General features: G+C 33.6%; 1 long non-coding RNA gene across 1 annotated transcript; it reads right to left on the bottom strand.

The window, feature by feature from the left end:
- Window positions 1-1,085: 1,085 nt before the first annotated feature.
- Window positions 1,086-25,423, bottom strand: LOC141481496 (uncharacterized). Its single transcript, XR_012465020.1, has 3 exons — window positions 25,225-25,423; window positions 16,481-16,726; window positions 1,086-1,365 (listed from the first exon to the last, which is right to left on the bottom strand). It is a non-coding gene; the product is annotated as an uncharacterized lncRNA (long non-coding RNA).

Here is a 25,423-nt window from a genome sequence, read left to right as displayed (position 1 = left end):
AATAAATTAACAAAAATAAGCAAATAATAAAAATAAATTAAAACAGATTTCAAACCGAGTTACTTCCGCGATGTTTTGATTGTTAGTATTCACAATCGTCATCATGATGACAGTCATTACCCGAAGACGGTTGTGGATACTAACAATCGAAATGTCGTGAGGTAACTTAGTTTGAAATCTTTTTAAATTTTCGCTTATTTTTGTTATTATATATTTTTTATTTGTATTTTTATTTTTTTTTACTCTGTAGTCATTTTCATTTTGTATCTTGTTTATTTCATATTGCTTAATATAATTGATATTTTAGCTATTCGTTTTAATTTCATTTGTTCTTTCATAGATTTCGAATCAAAGTGGAATCAAATCAGACAGTAGAAGTCCGAACTACTTAAATATCTTAATGAAATGAAAATGTCTCTGTTTGAGTATAATACATTGACATTTTCATTCAGTTTCATAAATCAATTTGAAATTCAGCTTTAAAGTGAATTTTGGGATATAACTTTTCACATGTTAGGAATCACACGTTAAAAGACGAGACCTCGGGTTGTCGTTCGTGGGGATGCGACAGCTGGTTAACGGAAAAACAGATTTTAAACATACTGGCTGTCAATATTATCAGAATGAAGGAAACATTTTATGTAGAAGAGTAAATGTTTCCCTTCAGAAGATAAATAGTAGTGACAGACGCATTTTCCAGTCCCAAACATGAAAATTGGTTTTTGTAAATTTCGATAAGATTTTTTATGATGACAATGAACTTTGACAGAGAAAGTGGAATTTAGTATATGTCACTTTTCTGCAAGAAGTATTTTTCAATGAAAAAAAAGTATTATTTCAAAATCATCGAATATACTTGTAGAACAAAACTTTGAATCATCACTTTATGATTTCAAAATCAGTATTTTTTTTTGCTAGAAATGAAAAATATATCAATTCCAAAGAAAATCATTCTTCACATTTATGAGTATATAATAGATTGAGCTCTGCTATAAACTTACGTATTTTATTATACTGTGTGTATTGGCGAAAAACAAGTTTCAATAGTTACTATCCTTTTTTTTTAAATAAATGATTGTGCTTGTAGTTCTATAACCAAATTGATGTTGAATTAATGTGTGAAATATCACAATAAAATATTGATTGGAAAATATATACAACCGTTAAAGGGCAACCAACATCTTCCAAACTTTTTTTTTATTGTGATTGCAACCTTTTTGCAATGTCTTCTTTATGTTTGGATTTTTTAATAGACCCATTTATCTTAGTCCACCGCGTTTGCTTATCATGACTCAGAACTGTCTGTTCTACCTCGTATTGTGTTCCATTAGTTCGTCCGATGCATTCCAAATAACTGTCCGGGATCTATAATAAACATAAATATGAAAACCAATCAGTATCAGTTACATCAATTAATTGAATTTATTTATTCAAGGAAACTACTGACGATTGACAGGGCCGTAGCTGTCCACTTGCCTTATAAGTAACATTATTTTATTTATACCAGTCGTTACGGAGTTAAGGGTTAGATCCACAAGATATATTCTAGTGGATGCTCTTCTAAATAAAAAGTGTCTATCATAGTTTTCAATATATTTCTTGGTGAAAAATAAAATCTATACCAAATATCAAATTTTTCTAAATCAAATGTCTTTAGAATTCCAGTTATTATGTTGTTCACAACGATTTTCTATTTCTTTCAAATTCATCTTTTTAACGTAATTTTCAGTTACAACAATATATTTATTAGCTCAAGAATTCCACATTCTTTCAATACTTCACCTAAACTGAAACTGAAGTTTCAATTTCAATTATTTCACCAGGCCTCTCGGACTGTTTATGTAATAAAAAACAAAGTATCATCTACCGATAATCTCCAAGAAGGTTATACTCTCCCACATGTCCAAATAATCTTGAGTTACTTCTCGATCGGCACCCATTCATTAAAATATGGCTTGGTTAGTTGTATTCGAACAAGCATGTTCACCGTTCGATTTCCTTAGTCTCTGTTTTAAATAAATTAATATTCATTCTATTATAAAACTTATTTCGATGAAAGAAAGTTACATCCTACATTTCCTACTATTGCCACATGATACTTCCCACAGTCATCGACATTAACACATCAGAGTGTTTTTCTATAACATAGACACCTGTTTCGATAACTTTTAATCGGTTAATGCTAATTCGTTATTAATTATACCTTCAGATAGTTCCGATCTCATGAATATGGCTTGTCGAATTGTGAATCATATTTTGTATTATACGAGGGTTTGATCGAGTTTTCTTTGATTTATCGATATAATATTTACCTGTATATTATTTAAAATGGTAACTCAAAAGAAAACATTCACATAATATATTTTCCTTGAAATAAAAGTATTTTCGACATAAATTTATATAAAAGGCGTCTACAGATGACTGTTCTATTCTCAATCTACTACCCAGAATAAATTGACTGGCAGAACACTCAGGAATGACAGAAAACGAAACAGCTGATGAGTGGTGATTATATGGCCTTGTAGGTACCAACTGTACTGTGATAATAAAATTATGGGTATGAAAATGGATAGGAAACACTCAAGAAGAAACAAAAAGAATACTGGGAAAATATACTTAGAAAAAATCTCTATGAAGGAAACTTCTGAGAAAAAATCAAGACACTGTCCCAGCTCACTGTACATATTAAGTTTAAAAGATTTCTGAACAAAATAGAGTTATATAACGGTAACCTAAGACTTATAGATAGTACTTCAAGCAATGCGAGTCAGACAATGGAAAAGTCGGACTACTCCTGAGAAGCAAAAATAATGTATTCAACAAAGGTGGGGATCGCAACGGTTAACTTGTTAAGCATGACTGATGGTATTGGACTAAAAAAGTGTGCCCAACAATCAGTCGTCCATTAAAAATTGAAGTGAGGACGCCTTTTTTACTTGTTCATTCAGATACTCACCCTGATAACACACTGACCCATTTCAGTCTCCTCGTGTACGGCGTATCCAGTTGGGCGAACCGTGTCATCTTGCAACAAGCCGAACATGCACGGTGTTACGTTATGAGCCATTGGCTCATATGGACACGCGCCTACCAGCCGAACCACTATTTCATGCGGCGTTATTTCGTACCTCGTTCGGTTACTTTTCGGAATGATCGGTACGGTCGAAACTCAAAATGCTTCAGGAATCGAACCTTGTACCTAATCTCGTAACGAGCTGAACATGTACGGTGTTACAGTACGGATCATTGGAAACGCGCTTTCAAAGGTGCAGAATAGAAAAAGGCGGTAAATATCTATTTTGCACTGTGAGGTAAATTTATTCTCGCTTTTACTTATTGGAGCTTGAGATTATTCTTTAGGTGATAATAAGCACCATTCAGGGTGTTCCAGAAATGACGAAATGAACTGGGAGAGTTGAAAATACACTGGAATAATTGAAGAATGTATACGAACACAGTTCGAGATTCTTCCATTATTCCAAAAATTACAGTTCAGTTCAGAAGCGAGTGAAGAGAAAATGAAATGAACATGTGGCATGTTTGAAGTACAGGAATAAAGCGATACTGAAATAATAATACAGTTGTGTTCCTGTATCATCGAATAAAATATTTACCCAAGAACATTTGCGCCTAACAATTATCTTGACTCACAAATTGTATTTTAAAACAAAGTTTTTGTTCACATCAGAAAAAGTATAAACGTTAATGTCAAATTCTCATTAACGTTCAAGAGCATCAAAGTCTTCTTTGTTATACGCCTATAAAAAATTGAAGGAGAGAAGTGACTTCTCAGTGTTGTTGAGCTTTTAAGAAAATATTATACGTATCTCAATGTAAGATAATATTATAATACTGGTAGATTGATAGTTTTTTCATTCAACTATAAATTACATGCATTACTACTAATTGAGCTGTAGGAATGTATTCAACACGTTGATTGATATTAACCCTCGTATACTATGCAATCCATTTTATCTAATAAATAAGGTCTATCTGATTGTAACTCGTATCGCTGTATCAGTTCGAACCACTCATTAGAGTAGAAAAAGTTTATGTACTGGTTTTTTGTTCAGATTCATCGAGATACTATCTGATAACAAGTCTTACAAAACGCGTTTCAAGGTTATGTTCACCTAAAACTCTTGATTTCATTCGGGCATGCATTCCTTTAGAAGCTTTTAATTTTCAGACAAACTGGGAAACATTCAGAATTCACATCAAAAATTTAAAAAAATACATCGTGATGCTATAGTTCAACCATATCTAATTTTTAAGAACTTTGTTCTAGCATAAACGCTGTGAAAAAATCTCTAGTGTCCTGAGAGCGATACCTGTGTGAAAGTGGCGACTAACGTTACGTTTAATTCGCTGTAGTTTATATTCGTTTGGAATAATGAACTCCGAATGTTTGGTCATGGTGGGAAAGTTCGTTGAAAGAACTTGTCTGTGTTCTAGACTATCAAAGTTGTTTGCGTCATTTGATCACCCATCAAGCAAATAAGTCTATTCTAAATCATCTAGTCTATAGTTATTCAGAGCATTATTTTTTCAGTGTAGTATATAAGTTAGTTTTATTAAAAGTGGTGACAGATATTTGATGAAAATATTCACTTGGCAGTATACAAAATTGTTGAAAAATTTTACGTCGAACTGTCCGGTAGCCGGCGGTTCGAATTGACCGATGTGTAAGTCGGTGGTTCAAGCCCCAGGCTGAACGATCGATTTTCACTTGCTATCGTCCAACCCGTGTTAGGAATCACACGTTGAAAGTTTCGACTCCTGAGGGTTGTCGTTCGTAGGGGTGCGACAGCTGGTTAACGGAAAAACAGATTTTAAACAGATACAAGAGATACTAAATCTGAAGTACACATACTGTTTTTTGTGTCAACGGCATGTAATATTACGGTCATTGTGTTCTGGGTAGGTTATGTTAATAACTTCCCAAGCCACATAGGGAACCAAGTCAATGATGAGTGGTCACTGAGCAGTAGTTCTGAATTTTCAATTTGTTGATCTCTAAATATCTCCAAAATATATATTGTTTTATATTCTCTTCCAAATTTACTCATTTGTGATTGAACGTATTTATGATTGAACTCATGCATCGCACCCTAAAGATTGTTGGCAGATGTTGAATTAATCTTTCTATTTTGAAAAACTTTTTTCGCCCTCCCTAATTTATTTGTTGAAACTTCTCTCCGTTCACCCAATATAAAAGTTGGGACAAAAACCCACGTATCACTTCAGAAGTTCATACATCTTTAGTTCATCTCTGACTACGTAAATCATATTTGTTGATGCTGTAAATTCAGGTACTCAATCCAGCCAAGTACCTCTATTAGTACCTACAGGGGTTGTATATAAGGGCTAATGTAATAAACCATTGTTACTTTATTGTTACTTTATTGAAAATGTCCGTATAGGAAGAAACTGCAGTAACGTTAGTTACAAAAAGTGGTAAAAAACATAGAAAGTTTCATTTCTCTTTTTTTCATTATGAATTAATGTGTTTCAACGAATTTTTCTGTAATATTTTAGGTAAAATGTATGTATGTGAACGTATGTTCACATCGTAACCCACGTTTATAGAAATTTGTTTTATGATACAAAATTCATTTCAACAAAAATGAAAATCTGAAAATGAAATATTTTGTAATGTAAAACATAAGTATTGTTTGTGTGAAAGCTATTTTCAGGGTTTTTTGGCCATGGTCTGCAGGTTTTTATGCATGACGTTTTGTCTACTACTGTGGTAGCCTTTAGATCAACAGGAACAACAACTTGGGCACTGCAATCGTTACCACATCGCCTTGGTATATATATTAGTATATGAAGTTTTATAGAAAATGGCGAAATCGTAATTATTATACATCAATATCATCATCAGCATTACCAATGAACTTCGCATCGTTAGACATTCCGCTGCAAAAATTGAACTTGTCATTAAATTGAAATAGAAAAATTAGATACTATCAACATCTAGACTTTCTGCCTAACAAATTTTTCACGTGTCCGACTGTTGTTTCCTTTGTATAATACTAAACATAGATGTTGGATGTAAAGTGATGTTTATTTCGCGATTTCAGGAAGAACTACAATTTTTATATTGATTAATCGATAGCTATTATCAATTTCGAACAGTTTCTTAAAATTAATATAAGTTTAAAATAATTTTGTGATTGCTTCTGTGTCTGATGCTCTCAACCAGAATTGAAAGTCGGCGGACATTTTGAGAAACAATTTTTTTATAAGTGCACCATATCGACTATTCCACCAAGAAAAATAAATATTTTTCTTTTATCGAAAAGAGAGTCACACCAAACAAATGTTTATTAACTAAACGGAAGTGAGGTCTCACATATTTCAAAGTCCTATTCACTGATTATAGCATCTTGATAAAGAAATGGCGTAACTCACAATATTTGTCTGCTCGTATAAAGTGACTGAAGATATGTTTACCTTTTTATTATCTCCAAACTCATTCAATTCTTTCTCAATTCAATTAAGTTTTATCTTGCAATTAGACTAACAAGAAGCTTATCCTTATCTGGAAAAGGAATCTGTTGACTTGACACAAGTGAAAGCATTTACAAAAACGTTTTGTGTCTTATAGTGACCGGAAACCGTGCAATCGCTGAAAGATAAGTTTGAGAGATAACGTTTAGATTCTTGTTACCTTTAATACAGATGAAGTTTCTATTGACTAGATATCGAAGGTACGATGAAGATAATAGACATACAACAGTTATATAGAGTGGCCCATCGAAGAGACACTGAGTCGATTTTCCAATAATATCTGACAGAAACTTTCAAGAGCCATATTGTTGGCAAAAAACCTGTAGATTATAGGTACAAGTGAAAAAACTACATTTGTTGTTTCAGTATAGTTTTTAATAAGTGTAGTTTAAAAAAAACTATATTTATTTCTCATTATTTATTTTCGAATGCTATAAAAGCGTGTTTTTTAGTCTTTTTAAACTATATTTATTTTATCTAAACTTTGGGATCAATCAGCCGTATATTGTTTAGAAAAATGACCATTGATTTTTTCCGATTATGCAGAGGGAGCCTGAAAATCAGCTACCAAGCCAAAGGAAGCCAGTAGGAGTGCAAAAGAGGGTTACAAATAAGGCAGCAGGCGCGCGTGTTGATAAAAAAAAACTTTTTTCAAATGAAGAAATACATGTAAAGTGAGTTCGAATTATATCAAGAAGGTTACGTACAGCGCCATCTGCCCGCGAATAGATCAATCAATAATGTCGATAATTCTCGCAAATACAGATTCCGAGCATTCAAACGGGAATAAATATGAAATGAAAAGGAGAGTTAGAAACAAACAAACATACATACATACAGGTGAAGCTGATAAAAGCCTGATAAAATAATGATAAAAATATACTTTTTTCAAATGAAGAAATACATGTAAAGTGAGTTCGAATTATATCAAGGAGGTTACGTACAGCGCCATCTACCCGCGAATAGATCAAGCAATAATGTCGATAATTCTGGAGTTACAAACAAACAAACATACATACATACAGGTGAAGCTAATAAAAGCGTCTTAAAAAAAGGAAATCTATGTCCAAAAATATGTTTAGCTAGGATTTATTTGTAATAAGTGTTAAGATATAAAATTAGCCTGTCAGTGTCTATGACAATGACGTCATTGTCTATGACAATGACGTTCGTCAAATCGCATAAACTCCTGAAAAGTATAGTTTTCATGCCAATTAGCGATTTCGAGAGAAAGCTACATATCATTTAAAAGCTGAATCAATGCAATTTAATGGGACAAATGGTTTCTGAAGCCTTAGCATCGAGAGTAGCTTTAATAAGGTTATGAAAATCTGAACAACATATATTAACATGTCTTTGAATATCTTAAATCCATGGTAATGTATCCTTATTTGTTTAGCTGAGTTATTATCAAAGTTTTGAAGAAAATGACAAAATATCACTCTAGATGTTGAAAAAGAAGTAACTTTCAAGTTGAGATATGAACACATAGAGATTGAAATCATCTAAAACAATTCGTTCAGGCCAGTCTCAGCTCCCTACACTGTAGGTTAATGGACTGCCACCTATCAGAAAACATCTACTCCCCAGGCTAATACCACGAAGGGCGTATGCCCACTGACTATGTGTGAGAAAAACGTAGAGATTTATTTTATTCAACCCTAAATAAACTATTATAGCGGTTCCAAAAAATAAGTTGTCATTCTCTAATGAGAAAAATCAAAAGATACATAAAGTGAAAAGATACATAAAGTAAATTCAATTTTTTTTATAAATTCAGTCCTACTAATCTCAATACATGTGACAACTTAAGGAAAGGCATCATTGGTAGATTCACCAATTTCATCAACGACAAAATCATCTCTGTGTACATGCAGATTTCCTCAAATAGCTCAGTTATTAATAAATCCTCGAATAAAACTCAGTCGTAATGAAAATCATCTGCAACATCAGGGGTTCCTCAGGACTCTGCCTCAGGCCCTTTTCCATTCATTACATATTAATATTGATGGTTATTTGAAATGAAGACCCTAATTGCTGTTTTTATAAAACTTGAAGACAATCTTTTCTTTCAAACTTTAGTTTATCGAATCGAGAGATATTATAAAACATCAAAAAATAGAATTTTATGTTGGAGCTCATTTTAGAAAAGCATAAACGTAAGGAATATCACACATTTGGGATATGAGTTATGACGCGACGCTTCGTATTTATTAACAATACCAATTGGTAGTAGCTGACATTTGAGCTCTGCAGGGAGCATTTTAGCAGACACAACATTCAAAAACGCAAATTACTTCCACCAATTTTCGAAAGTGTGCTTACAAAAACAATAGTGTGGCATCACTCGTCGCCGAGAGGACACAAATTAATTTTTTGCATTACGGAATGTATCTAGAGTAATTCTCTGCAAAGACCTCTTTATCTATCTATGAGTGTTGGAATCGACTGGTGTTGTGTAGGTAATGTATAGATTCTTCATATTTCAGGAATCCCTAAAAAAAAAAATTCGAAGAGGTCAAATCGGATGATCTAGCAGGCTATTCTTAGGAACCACGTCTGCGTATCCACCGTATTGGATAATTGTTATCCAGTCTGCCATAATAAGGAGATGCCCCATTGTGTGAGGTGTTGCTAAGTATAATAATAACACTCAGTTGCTGCTAACAGAAATTGATACAGATATATCGTGAGGGAATTTGATAGTTATTTAGGTGGAATTCAAGCTATCACAATACCGATGAAAAACAATTATTTTTTTGAACAATATTTCTTAATGTAATAAGATCGGTTACCCATGATCCGAAATATGATCTTTTTCTGCTTATGAATGTGTACTGAACTGTGTCAATTATAAAATTTATCAATAGAAAACGTACCTTGAAATTGAAAAAAACTCACAATCTCTGCCTCTTGAACCCCTACTCCAGAAATTTGAAAGTCAACCTTCCTATTCGTGAAACACCATTAAAAAGTACTTTAAAATTGCTTCTCGAAGCTAACCCTTTTCAACTGTGTAATTTTCAAAAAATATATTTCATTCTGAAACCATGTTTTGATGAAAACTTTTGGTATGAATTGCCAGGTTGGTCAAGTGCCAAAGTTACAGATGTTCACCCTTACAAGTTTTTGATTACATTACTATTTATTATACATAAAACAAATGTCTTCGCTTTTCCCAATAAAATTTTTCTTGAAAATTGAAAACATAAAAGTGAATTAAAATCTTAAGAACCGCTTGAACAAACAAATAATTTTTTTCGGAAACATTCACTCCCCTCAATGCTAGGAACACAAAAAATAATCACGTTTTCTTCTGATAATACAAATCACGTGTTTGTATTTGATGTTTGAATTTTCAACTATGAACTAACTTTTTTTTATCGCAATAGATATATTTTTATCAAAGTCATGGTTATTTTCAGGAGTCGCAAATTAATCTGCAAATATTTTGACAAAATAAATAATCCTTCAATTCGCACAGAACATCCCGGCTTTCTTTAATCCTGCAGCATCCACGCTCGCTTGGCCGTATTAAAAAACAAAGGCGCAACGCTTTTCGATTAAATTATTAATTGGGACGCTTAAAGGATAACGAAAACTCCCACAAAAACAATCGACCAGATTGCGGCCGAAGACGCAAAAAAGAATTGATAAAGCTTCCAGATACTTCCTTATCAGGAGAGACCCTCTTTATCCGGCGCCGGTTTTTTTCTGGATGGAACATGATAAAAAGGCCATCTCTCGGCATGGCACTTTCTCCTCTTCTGACTCCGGCATAAGGGCGAAATTGAGGGTATGAAAAGGGTGCGTTTTGTCTTTTTTCTTTGGAAGGAGTTTGTTGCTCGGCATCTGGTCTTGGGTTCCACTCGGGATTAGTGGATTACACAAGTGTTTCAATTCTTTATCCTAACGGGTGTGATTAAAAACCTAAAGAATCCTTCGTGTTTTTCCCTAACGAGTTCTCCTAACACATGAATTGGTACAGATAAATCAAGATAAATCAGGTCAATAGTATTGGGATTTTGGGGGTCGTTTTCCATTTATATTTATACAATTTTCCACTATAATATTTATACATTTGAATTGAAGGGGTTATATTTTTAGGAGTGATTAATTTTTGGAAGATTCCCACATTTTTTTGTATCAAAATGGTGTAGTAGAAACCTAAAAATATTCATACAATTTTTCACTATAATATTTACACAATTTTGTAAAGTCATAATATTTATGATCATATTATACAGTGTAGACCTGAAAGTCATTCTCCCTTCTCAACTTTTGAACCGGAAAAAGTATCAAGGTTGGGCAACGTTTACGTATCATTTTAATAAGAAAAACAGTAGTGTCGCTTACTCGACGCCGAGAAGCCACTACTATTTTTTTTTAATTGAGTGACATGGGCGACAGGTGGTTAACAGAAAAACGTATTTTTTAACAAAACTGGAGTGACTTTTCAATATTTTTTCAAAATTATGATTATTTTTCATTTAAGGTTTCTTGAAATATAAAACTGATAATAAAAGTTGATATCACCACTACCCTTTCTTTGAGAAAAATAATGACGCACTGACTGTTAACATATTCTGTTGTTTAAAGATTTTTCAAACATAATTCTAAAGAATTGTCTCTCCATGCATCAAATAATCAACAGTAAATAATTTACGTTTGAACATGCCAGAGAATAAAAATTTTATACAATATTCCATAGTTCATAGCTAATTCAGGGTTTCGAAATTATTAGCGTTGATATCACAAAAAAAATATTTCTTAGTAGAAAAATGGTAAAAACCACTGTCGAAAGTATTCAATTATTTTCAATAAAAAAATCTTATTGCACATTTTGTCATATCGCAGGCTTTTTCAGATAAAACATATCTCAAGGGAACCAAAAACATCCAAATAATTATAAAACAGAATTTAAAATTGAGTGTCAGTTAAATCACAACTAAACAAATAATACAGATTCAATTAATTTACCTGTATTAGAAAAAAATGTACATTAAACCAATTCGAACAATTTTAAAAACATTTCATGAAAGATCACCCCAACATATACACTCAATTATATAAAACTGAAGGTTTAAAACGATTTTGATTGGACACTACTTCACAATACAACTATATTTTAATGTCAAAAATGACTACATTATGAATAACTATCAGAAGTTACGTACCGATATGTTCAATATCATTCAATGTACACACTGGTGTGTTGAATTTTTTTTTGCTTACTTTGCATTAGTACAAGGGTCTAGTGTGAGCTTCTACATAAGTATGGGATGTGTCCATCAATGTATAATGGTATGCATGTTTGTATAAATGTTTGTTTATACATGTGTAATTTAACGAATTGAAAAAAATATTTTCATTCTAAGGATTACATTTTATTTTACTCACTAGTTGTAATTCGTATATTTCACGTATTAATAATGTTGTATTGATGCTTTACCTTTACACATTAATGTCTGTATAAAAATAGATATATTCATTCATTCCTGTTACTAATGTTATGAGAAAATTTAATTTGATTTCAACACATTGAATAAATTAAAGATAACACAATTTTCTAAGACAACATAGAGTCTTTACGAATTTGCTATTTTTCCTGAGGATGAAGGTGACTACAAACTTAATTATGAATATTCTTGTAGATTAGCAATGTTTCAAAGAAAAGAGATTGTCCAAACTACGATCCAAACTGTTCAAATTCTAACCGTGCCAACGATATCCAGTTTCAGATACAAAAAAAGGTGGACCTGACGTCTTTGCTTTTTCCTCGAATTCCCATCTCATAACTGTCCGGAAAATAACACTAGTTTTTAGAGAAAATCAGCAGGTTTTGAATAACAACATAATTTTTTCATACATTTTGGAGCTTTTGTCAGTAGAAAAAATGTATGAGGTTATACTGATTTTTTTCTGTTCATCGATATAAAGTTACAAATCATTTGCAATAATGTGTGATTTATAAAAACTTGCCTAACTTCCCTGTCCCTGATCATTAACGATTCTTTCAACTTCTGGAAATCTTCTTCCCTGAATGTATGTTCAGTGATGTGAATACCTAATAATTTTTTTCCGCGGGGATAAAGCCACTACGAAAATCCCACAAAGCGTTACCAGACACATCCATATCCATACCGAGCCCTTGGTCTTTCCCACTTCTGCAATCCCACATCTGAAATCCTCTTTCTCGACCCCCGCAAAAGGCCTTCCGGCGCAGTGAGCCGATTATTTTGTTTGATTTGGCGTAAATGCCGGTGCATTTCTGTTCGGGGGAAATGCTTTCTTTCCAAAAATATCGCATGCTCGGTCCTTATGTTTCAGGGCTGCATTTGACGCGAACCTAATGGCGACGCGATTACTTAAATATTTATTGCGGCGATATTTCACGAGACGTCAAATAATTCGGGCGTTAATCATTTTTATGGGAGCCAAGAAAGTACTTCGAATGTTACCTTGATGGTTTTGGGGCATTCGCGTGCACTTGTCGACTTTTGCGCCGTTCGATTGTGCAATTGCCAGTGTTCATGACCAAAGTTAATGAACCTTCGTAAATTGAGTTACTTGATGGATTCATATTTTATTGAAATGAAGTATACAATTGACCAATTTCACCAACTAAGTTGGCGTCATCAGAAGCTATAAATTAATGTATGTGTATGGAAATGTTGTATTATTTTCACTATAATTAGTTTTAAGTGAGTAGTTATATTGAATCTCATAGAGGTCCATACTGTAACGAAAAGAGATCAAGAGAACGATCTTACAAGAACATACGTTTTACCTTTTTACCCTCCACTTCCATGGCAAGTTAAAGAAAAGAAATATGCATTGCTGAAAGTCTAACTATATAATATAAATAATATTTTACTACTTGACTTGACAGATCCAACGGAACTACTTGACTTGAATTTGACTTGTAATCAAATCAAAGTAAAGTACATTCTCATTCGGTTGCAATGGAAATCTTTCTTCGTTTATTTTCGAAAGGAAATACTTATTAGTAATACACAATACAACAACATGTCAAAGATGACAAGTGTAACCTTAATATTATTTATTCCACCACAGAGTCAGAGCCATCTGTATCCACTTCCTATATTGACCTCTTCTAAAAATATACTCTTTTCAATTTAAACAAGATTCCTTTGGCTGGGATTCAATCAAATAAGCGAATGAATGTCATTACGTACTGTCATCGATGACATGTGTAGATTGAACTCATTCCGTGACATAAAGTAGTAATTTTATGAACGAATTGAGTTTTTTTATAATGTTATCCAGATTTGGTACTGAATTGCTGATAAGGCAAGTGTCTCACGGCGAAACATTGGATGTTCACCAGTGAGGATGACGGTGTTCCGTCATCCGTCATTTTACCTCATTCATGTGGCATATTGTGTAGGAATCCTGTGAATGAATGAATCCCTGAAGAAACTTCCCATTAGAAGCGAAAGCTTGGCAAAGTAAAGCAGAGTTTGATTTTTGATTTTTTGACTGAGATACCCTGTTAATCTATTTTGCCGTATATATATATATATATATATATATATATATATATATATATATATATATATATATATATAGATGTTATTGAGTGTGTATGATATAAATCAAAAGGGAAAATTCGTGGACAGAACACTCAAAAAATGGAGGCAAACCGCGGACACGTGTTTCTGGCTATTGGCCTCAGCACCGCGGTGCAGCCAATTGCAAATATGGACAACAACTGGTAACCAAAAATGAAAAATTTCACATATGCACGGTGTCAGCAACAGGAGCTAACCGCACATTTGTGGTTTCAATTAGAAGACATAGCATTCCCAGGCATTATCTAACATCACCACGTAGGCAGCTATAGCTACCTGCGTGCCTTCCGGGTCTCTGAAAACAGAGATATAGATGTTATTGAGTGTGTATGATATAAATCATGATATAATTTCCCCTTTTGATTTATAGATTTATATCATACGTACTCAATAACATCTATATCTCTGTATTCATATCCTGGACCCGGAAGTCACGCAGGTATCTATAGCTGCCTACGTGCTGATGTTAGATGATGCTTGGGAATGCTTGGTCGTCTAATTGAAACCACAAATGTGCGGTTAACTCCTGTTGGTAACACCGTGTATATGTGAAGTTTTTCATTTTTGGTAACCAGTTGTTGTCCATCTTTGCAATTGACTGCAATTGCAATTGAATTATATATATATATATATATATATATATATATATATATATATATATATATATATATATATATATATATATATATATACAGCAAAATTGATTAACGGGGTCTCTCAGTCAAAAAATTAAAAATCAAATCCCTGTTCTACTTTGCCAAGCTTTCGCTTCTAATGGGAAGTTTCTTCGGGACTATAATTTATTGAGTTGTTGGTTTTTTTGCCATCGAAAATATTACAATTCATACTAACAGTAAAAAAATGAGTTAAAACAATAAATTGAGCATATAAACTTTATATATATATATATATATATATATATATATATATATATATATATGTATGTATATATATATATATATATATATATATATATATATATATATATATATATATATATATATATATAAAAGTATACGTTTCGAAAGTATTTTTTTTGTAATTCAACGTTTATACCAAAGTATCTGTTTCGAGAGAACCTTTTCTCCAAAACTTTTCTTTTCCAAAAAACATAGACCCACTAATAGGGAGCATTACCGGATAAAGTGGAAATATTATACTTCAAGTCAGTTGTGAATGTTTTATTTTCATTAGTAGGGTAATTAGGTAAATTTTGTATCGTCTTTTCCGGTTTGAGAAGAGAGAGTACATGGAACTGATATCATTTTCTCCCGGTAAATTATTATCCACTCATAAATTCCTAAACTCCCCATGTTTCCCATTCCTGTTTCGGCCAGCCACCTCAAATTTTCCGACCCTTCCCGAAGTTTATCAATGAACGTCAATTAATTCCTTCGACACAATAACGCTACACGGTTCGGCACCGCGGCGTCATATTTCTTAATTTAGTCGCACACCGAAACAAACCGTAACTCTCCCTAAGCCGCTTCCTCGTGTCGGGAGAATCCGTTGATCTAGTAATCCGGCTCGCTCCCTGTATGCCCGCATTCCAAAGAAGATTAGAGACGTTCCGCGGGTTGAAAGGTGCACTGTTTGACATCGAACGTCAAACATCACTTTGGAGAAGATCCCGCTTCTGCGGAATCGGGGTTGTGGGGAGGATTACGGAGAGCGTAAGCTTGGCGTAGACGGAAATCAAAAAATCAAAAATAACATTTTTGTTCGATGAATGTGGACTGTATAAAGCTAATGAATTTTACAGTCGACTGAGTTAAAAAACTAGCACTTACTTTTATTTTATATTAAATAATTGAATGCTTTGAAATAATATTTCTTTAATATATAAGAGTTGTATAAGATGTTAAAAAATGACTTTAGTAAGAAAATGTGAAAAACTGAAAATTATATATTTTTATCAACTCAAAAAAGGTTTTATCGTCTATATCCTCAAACAGAGGAGCAATAAATCATTTTCAAGTACTTGCTCCATAGCCGTACATCTTTGAGTCGGTTTAAAAGTGAAAAAAAAGTAGTATTCACTTCAAAATATGATTTGATATAACAAATCTCAAAAGACTTCTTAAAGTTGTATGTATATGGTTGTAACGCATTAATAACTCATTTTTTTTCAAATTAAACACCCAAAATTATTTTTACTTTCAAGTTCCGCGATTAAAATATTAAATACTTGCTAAGAAAAACACATAACTGCACAGCTGGAATGATTCGTAAGTAAACTTGAGAATGGTTTAGCAAACCGATACCGGTTGTAACAAATAAGAAACTAATAGAAATCAGAACAAAGGATTTTTTTGGTCTTTCAATTGAACATGTTCCAATCTGGAACATATTCTTGCTTTTAAACATACCTATATGCCAATCAAAGCAGTACTATTCCTTTTTTGTGCACGTAGAAACTTCATGGCGTTGGTTTTCTGTAGGCCATTCAGGGCCTCTAGTTCTTCACTAATTATTTTGGATTTTGGAGAATCATTCCCAACTTGTGAGAAAAGTACCTTTCAGAAAAAGGATGTAAAACTTTGCCATAAAGTATATTCCTAGGATTATAACGTTGACAACAATACTGATTGAATTTTCTATTACAGCCAGTATTACTGAAAAAAAAAACCACATGTTAATTCAATTTCTACCAAATTAATTGTACCGTTTTTAAAAGGTTTAGTTCTAACGCGTATTCATAGATCATTAAATTCATTCAAATCATTTGTAATTTGTGTAATTAGGTTCAGGGTTACCAGGGGCTGCCATCAAGGTGGGGTACTATCTTTCCTTCTGTGGTCGCTCCTGATGGATAGTCTGCTTGATGCCCTCGACATAAGAAAAGTAGATCTGTAAACTTATGCAGATGACCTTGTCATCTTGGCAGGGTCCACGTCGGGAGGGGTAGCTTGTAATATTCTCCAAAGCTCGTTGGACGTTGTTTACAGTTGATGTCTGAGGGAGCAAATGTCCACCGGGAAAAATGATTGAAATTCACCTCGGAATTTTCATTTCGAACGAAAAAAATTACTTCAGTTTTATTGAAAATATACTCTCTCTATTGAATAATTCACATCCCCGAGCGTAATTTCAGTAGGCAATGTACTTTTCATTGAGAATTAAATATTCATCTAATATATGTGTGAAATCATAACGTATTATTCCATGTGGAGAGAATTACTAACTGGACGATGGGTATTCCCTCTTAGTGAAATGTAAATTTTCGCCATCTCTTTATCGAATGTAAAGTTACGCTTGTATTTGTGAGTGATTATTGTATTGTTCATTCTTGTCTACAGAAGCGCATCGGTTTGTCTGACGTGTGCATTAGAATATTTTTGTTGTTGGTGAAAATAAGTAAAGAAGGTGAGTACATTTCTTGTAGAATTTCAATAACTAGTCCAATAAACAGATGAATTCATTGAGTTTTCTCGTTATGCATTATAGAGTGTTGTTTTATTACAAGTATATCCTAACCTCACATCGCGAATTATTTCATACTGTATGGAATAGTACAACATATATTATTTTAACTGATTTTCAAATAATTACAGAACATATATTTGAAAATGTTTGTGATAATTACTGAATGGTATTGAGAAAAAGAGATATACTCGATAGCAGTGGCGTGACTCATCAGTGACGCCGTATGCACGATCCATTTTAAAAATGAATTTCGATGAGGAATAAAGTTTCGTATTGGTGGTTGCAAATATCGACAATGTTAAATCGTAATTCCATTCACCTAAAAAATATCTGAACGTTTTATTCGTATCTCTCATAATTTTGGATAAATTTGAGGATTTGTGATTCTTATTATTGAACTTGAAAACATTTTTGCGATGGGAGGCAAGTTGGAACTCAAAATTGAAGGAATCGAGAAACACTTTAGGACCTTTTTGTTTCTGTTGAAGAGGTGAACAAAACACTTCACCACTTCATACCATATCATTATAGCTATATTTGCTATATTTCAGATGTTGGAAAACATTTGGAAAAATCTAATTTTTTATTTAAACGGTTGAATATGTATCAAAAATTTTTGAGAAATATTAATATTGAAGTCAAACTAGTAGTAGTTTCTCTCTAGGAATGTGTGTTCGTCAACTTACTGTGTTTTTAGATTTCAAAACCTATTCATTTGATGATATTTCATTTCTCTTTTAGGATAATAACAGAAATTCAGGAAAAAAAGAAAAAGATATATTACTTTCATTTCTCTTTCCGAATAATACCACCATGAGCAAGAAAGAAAATGTGTTAGTTTGAAGAATGTTTTTTTTATTTTGTACTGTTATTTGACTTTTTTGAAAATAAAAAAAAATGTTTTGTAGAATTTCATTTCAAGAATGTATATGAACTTATTTTGTATATATATATATATATATATATATATATATATATATATATATATATATATATATATATATATATATATATATATTTTAATATATCAATGTGTGATATGTCTTGTGCATTCAATTATCTAAATCATGAGGAAAAATGGCCACTTAAGAGTCAAGAGTCAATATCCGATTGAGGTATCATTGTCTTCAAAACTACTCTGAATACGGACTTTCTTACAACGGAATATCCCAAGGTAATATAACCCGTAAATGAAAAATTACACCGTAAAATTTTATCAGAGTATTGAATTCCACTGTGAAATTATATAAGAGTGTAAACTTCTACTGTAAAATTCTGTCAAGAGTGTAATATCTCGATATAAATTTATATCGCAAATTTACCCTATAAAGTTTTATTTCAACACAAAAGTACACTCAAAATGAAAAATTACACTGAAAAATTCCACACTTGTCTTCGGGGTAGAATTACAAAATAATATTCCGCATGGAATGTGAGATCAGACATGAAAGTAATTTCTCGCTAATATGGGCGGTAATTAAATTGCCACCGGTACCGGTGGAAAAATTTTTACCAGTGTCTATCAACCCCAGCAGAACTGTGATAATCCCCTTCACCAGGAGGAGAAAATTGGACGATCTAGGACCACTTTCCCTAAATGGTGAGGTCATTCCATTTGGAACGGAGGTGAAATATCTTGGCATTGTCCTTGATAAAAGACTCACCTGGAACGCTTCCTTGGAAAAAGTTTTACACAAAGCCAAACTGTCTCTATGGACATGTTGAAGGATTTGTGGTAAAATTTGGGGTTTAGGTCCCAAACAAATCCATTAGATTTATGTTATAACTGTCAGACCAATGATCACTTATGGTGGCCGAAGGCTTTACAGAAAACGGCACATAGAAACAGGCTTGTCTGGCTATCAGTGGTGCCATCAGTACCACACCGTCAGCGGCCATGGAGATCCTTCTAGATCTACCTCCTCCTGACATTTTTTCTGGAAAGGGAGGCTAGATGGACTGCATACAGACTTGTGCACATTGCCAGTTGCACAAATCAATTTAATGCAGAGTGCAACAGACTGTTGGCTGACACTGGAAGTAATAACATTCTGGAAATGACCTCTGATTTTATGCCTCCAACTGTGAACTACGAACTGCGTCATAAAGTACTGTTCCCTAGTAGACAGGACTGTATCCTCCGGGAGAAGGAAATATTAAGAGCAGATAGTTGTTGGTTTACAGATGAATCAAAAACACCTACCAGTTCTAGTGCAGGTGTTTTCAGTCGCATACCCAGGATAGAGATATTAACGTGCCTAGGAACCTGTGCGACTGTATTTCAAGCGGAAATTTACTCTATTGAATTGTGTGCGGAGAGATTAGAAGAATCCAACCTCATACATAAGTCAATAAAAATATTCTCGGACAGTCATGAAGTGTTGGGTTTTCCAGGTAGTTCAATTGAAACAAGTCATTACCAAGGGTTTCGTTTTGATTCGTATTCGAGTTGACATCTTACATCGAAGAGTACCTACATGCACACTAATCACTCGTCAGAATCGGGGTTATACAAAATTGGTTGCTCATCACTTATCTAATTGTTATATATTTGAACTGCAATCAGTTCAATGTACTGAAAAGATTGCAGTAATACATAATTAGATCGAGATGAGTTTAATGAACCTGTAACGTTTCTATACGTAGAATTGTGGAAAAGACAATTGAATATAATTCGAATTAGGTAACCTATTTGAAATGTAAAATATGTGACTTAAATCTTTATCACATTCTTAGCTCCTACCGAGCAACGTCTAAATTGGTAGCAAATTGCCAAAAACGACTCTCCTCGATAGGAAGACTTAACAGATTGTCTCCGGTCTGGATTCCTGGCGATACTAGCCTGGAAGGCAATGAGGCTGCCCCTGCAAAGAAGGGTGCTGCAAGTAGCTTCATCGGACCAGAACCTGTCATTGGCATCGCTTTAGGCTTTGCCAAACAAAGATTGAACACCTGGATGGCAAAAAGATTTATGGACTTCTGGCAGAAACCTCCAGGATTGGCTCACTCCAAGGCGTTCATTTACACTTCGAAACTTGATACCAAACAGTTGTTGGACTACAGTAGGGATGAACTACGATGTCTAACAGGCCTTCTTACACGTAACTGTCGCACACGGACTGTCGGAAGACAGTGTGTGTCGCCTCTGTTTGGAAAATGATGAAATAGCAGAGCATATACTTTGTGCCTGCTCGGCTGGGAACCGAATCAGGTTTTTAGACTTCGGTAGAGCCGTACTCTTACCATCTGACCCGAAAACCACTCACCATACAAACTAATCGGCTTTGTTAAGAAGCTGGGTTTATTTGGTCGAGTGTGAATAGGTGAGAGCCATAATAAACCCTTGCGGGTTGCGGTGGAGGGTCGAATAGACCCACACACTTCAGACCTAACCTAATTTGTGAGGACAGTACTTTCTTGAAATTTATCAAAATTCAACTGAACGATTGTGCTTTCCGCCAGGCTTCTCAATTATAGTGACAGCTACATTTCAAATGCTCTCATTACAGACATGTATAGACAGAAAGTAGTAGTTGCCTGAAATAGAAAGTATTTGTATTCAACTCTTTGAACTATTATTTGTCTGAGTCCTTGGCAGGTTAGTAGTTGATTATTAACAACTATCATAGTGAATATTTTTCTCAATTAAATTTCAGTTTCAATTGAATTTCTCCTGTCACACAAAACAAACACAAAACTTTGCTGCTACGAAAACACATCATTCAGACTCTCTATCTGACGAGCATTTTTCCCGAATCATAAAACGCCATTATAATAAATATTTATCCAGTCTTCGATATACATATTTTGTTTCATGTAATTTCTGCTCCGACAGCTCCGCACAAAGCCCTCTCTATTCGTATCACAGTTCACAGACACCTAAGAAGCCCTTTGACAGCTGCTCGAGTGTTCCACTTATTTTTCTGCAAGCACCGGAAAATGTATAACAGTTTATTCAATAACAACTTTTTTAGGTTCTCTCACAACGGATCCTTTATGGAGGTTATGGAAAGATGCACGTTTCGATCTGATATTAAGATAGTAGCGCTGAATTTCCGGAAGAATGAATTGAATTTTTGCAACTGAATATTGATAAAATTTTGTGATCCATCTTGAAAAATCAAATATTTGAATGAGTGCTGGGAAATATTTTTGTTGTTGAATCATTATGAGATGGCAACTCATTCAAAAGGGAATATCTAATTCGGAACTCTTAACTTAGTTTCGATAAACAACCAAGTGCTGAATGGTAAAATCTGATACCACTTGAAAATGAAAAATCAGGAAACTCAATTTTACTTTATCATATTACGAGGTCCGGCTATTAAATAACGACTCTGCGCTCCTAGAGGGGTCCCTAGAGGTGTGGAGAAAAACGAGTAGTGCGTTGGGTATTTGGAAGTCTTCTCTATTATAGTATTTGTGCAGTAGCGGTTTGAAACGGACATGGTTTTAATCGTTCCAAAAACCATGTGTGACGAAAAACCGGAGCAACGTACCAATTTCAAATTTCTCGTTGAATTAAAAAAACTCCTACTGAATGCTATAAATTGTTGCAAGAGGCCTATGGGGACAATTCTGTACTCGTGCGCGTGTTTTTGAGTGGTGTAAGCGCTTCAGTGAGGGCCGAGAGAGCAAGGATGTCCAAATAAAAATTCAAGTCAATGTTGATCGTTCTTTTCGAACGGTATCGTGATGACTGAATGGGTTCCAAAGGGTCAGACTGTCAACCAGACTTTCTATTTGTCAGTTTTGGCAACACTGCGAGAACGAGGGCCAGGACAACGCACTTGCCAAAACGCGCTATCTGTGATGACCGATAAACGTACTCCAGTGCTCGAAAACGCGCCGTACTCGCCAGATTTGACACCGTGCAACTTTTTTTTGATTACGAATATAACATCTACTTTGAAAGGGACCCGATTTGAGTCGATGGAAGCGGTAAAGCAAAAAACAGCAGAGCTCTTGAAGGCCCTCACCGAAGAAGACTTCCAGCTGTGCTTTGATCAATGGAAAAAACGTATGGAAAGGTGTGCGATGAGGGGAGGGGAGTATATTGAAGGGGAGCATTCGAATGTAGAATAATTTTTATAATAAAACCTTTTTTCGTAACCAGTCTCTCGTTATTTAATAGCCGAACCTCGTATTATTTATCTCAATCGAAGAGCGAGTATATTTCAGGAGAGAATTTTTTTCATTTTACAGAAAGTGGGGAACTTCAGAAGAAAGAAAGTAATTACTGAGTACTCTAGTATTACTTCCAAATATGAACATTCAATGGAACGGAAATATGCTCTAAATATGTGTTATGGAATTGAAACATTCATTATATACAAGAACAATACGTAACATAATAATTGAAGACATTTCGTTGTCTTAAAAGGTGCTGATGAGTATTTTACGACTACAGTGTTTCCGTCAGAAATTTCTCGAACTACACCTGGAAATTTAAAGTTTCCTATGTGAGTTAATTTTCACCTGAATACTCACTCATGCGCGTTGTGCATCGTTAATTGGAACAATATAATATGTTTCAATTCTATTACGAATGTTTGAGTACAAAATTTAATGATGAAAAGTGATTTACATGAAATCCAATATTTATATTACAAAGTGGTTAGTTAGACATATTTTTGTCATCTCATTTATATCTGTTCGATATGAACTCTGAACTCGCTCGAGAAAGCTATTATATAGCGAAACACGTGTAGTGGTTTTGTAAACTGTTCAATGAAAATCTCACAGTGAAGTGTTACCTGAAAGCGTTACGGATTTTCATTAAATATCGGCCAATTCCATCATATAAATTCATACAAATTTTTGAGAAACATACCTGATGATTTACTTAAAATTTGGTTTGTTATATTTAGGGTAGTTGAAGACTCAATAGTAGAGCCTAATTTGTTTGTAACTTATATTCCTAATCTACAGATCTTCGTAAACAGTTTATTTTGAACCTAATTGCTTTATTCGTTCCTTTGAAAGTTTTTTGTATGAAGATGGAGAAGTGAAAACCAAAAAAATTGTTTTTTCAAAAACTAGTCTTTCTTTCAACTTGAACAAAAACTTCAGTAATGATAATAATGATTCATTCCTCAAGAAATGTACAATTTTCATTCCAGGGAAAAAGGATATTATAAAAAATAACATTAAAAAAAGCTAAAAGGCTTTTTGACGAAATGGTCCTTATCAACAAAATTCCCAATAATATAAACAAAAAAACAGACTTTAAAAATCTGAGTATAATTAACAATTATTTACTAGAAATCACATTGTATAAAATTCATTCAATGAGCATTTATGAAATAGAAATCTTTTCAATGATTGTGTCACTCTTGACATTACAGTAAGCTTTGAACATGACATTACAAATATAAAGAAAATGACATTATTAACATCAATACACTAATTTTGTGATGTTTTATCATCAATATTCAATTTTAAATTGTAAAACTCAGATTACTGGTATTGTCCATGTTTTCAGTTCATTTCTATTGTATTTCATTTTATTGTCCTGACGAAGTCTCTATTCAGAGACGAAAGTTTGGCGATTTGTGGAATAGAGTAAGTTTGTTTTTTGAACGTGTTTGACTGAAAGTACCGTTAGTCCCTACCTTCCATATACTACCTTCAGTTATTGATCAAAAATCTATATATATATATATATATATATATATATATATATATATATATATATATATATATATATAATAGAAGATATTCGAAATAGTTTAAATTTCAGGCAAGAGTAAGTTTCTACATAGTTTTGTTCAAGAGTTATATCAAACTGGCAGTTTATTCAAAATGGTTTGTTTGAGGAAAGTATCTTATGTATGACGATATTGTTCAGTTCAAACAGCATTGAACATCGGTTATAATATTTATAGTAAAAAAAAGTTTTATGTATAAATCGTTCAGAGATGGTTGAACACTCGACTGAATACTCGTAAATTGTGACTGATGTGGTGGATTATCCGACAAGTAAATCTATTTATAATGTTCCTCTTCCAGCCTCACCAATATATTTGAGGTTTTTCATTCACCCTCTTCGCCTATCGGGAAACTACCACTCACGATAGACTCGAAACTAATGCTGCACAACCACCTGGAATCCGCAGAATAAATAATAGAAACACACAACGTGCTCCGTTCCTTCGTTCCTGACCAGAAATGATATCGGGAGCTTTATTTTTCACACATAAACTGCCAATAGCACCCATTCAAAATCAAACAGTCCAAATGGCGAAATATAAAATACAGAGAGAAAGAGACCTATATATATTCGTACGTGGATCGGTAACAATTTCGAAGCTTAACCAGAATCGGATACTCTGCGCGCAATGCTGATAAATGGTACAGCGTGTGCGAATTAGCGGATGGAAAGGCTTGCCGTATGAAAAATGGCTGTAAAAAATATATGGTTGTTTGTCAATGGGTCAAACAGCTGTTAGAGGAAGGCTTTTTCGAATGCGGTGGCGTAGCTGGAGCTCTTTTTAATTAGCGATTTGAATTCAGCTCTGGGAAACGGAGGTTTTCATACTTTGAATCGGGCACGTGCTTTACAATTCGGAAAAGTTCCCAACGGCAAGAGTGTTCTTTGATCGTGGATATTGCGAAACTACGTTTGGCGGTATTCAGTTTCTAAATCTATCTTCAGTTTCCGTTTTTTCAAAAAAGTGTTACAAACCTGGTATTCAAAATTAGGACTTCCCTGAATTTCAAATAATTTCCAAGGATAGGATATTTGCCGAGTGCAATTAGGCTTCGTCTTACCAGTGATTTCAAATGGTACACCTAAATGATTTGAGAATCTGGAAAGATTATTCAGTGTTATGCAAATTCAAGTCTCGTAAACAACAATAGATTCGGATACTGACTCACTTTAG

Source organism: Leptinotarsa decemlineata, unplaced genomic scaffold, assembly GCF_025532065.1.
Source record: "Leptinotarsa decemlineata unplaced genomic scaffold, Ldec_3_MD MMD2_tig00000199_RagTag_RagTag, whole genome shotgun sequence".
Lineage (NCBI taxonomy): Eukaryota > Metazoa > Arthropoda > Insecta > Coleoptera > Chrysomelidae > Leptinotarsa > Leptinotarsa decemlineata.
This window is presented reverse-complemented; position numbering and strand designations above follow the sequence as displayed.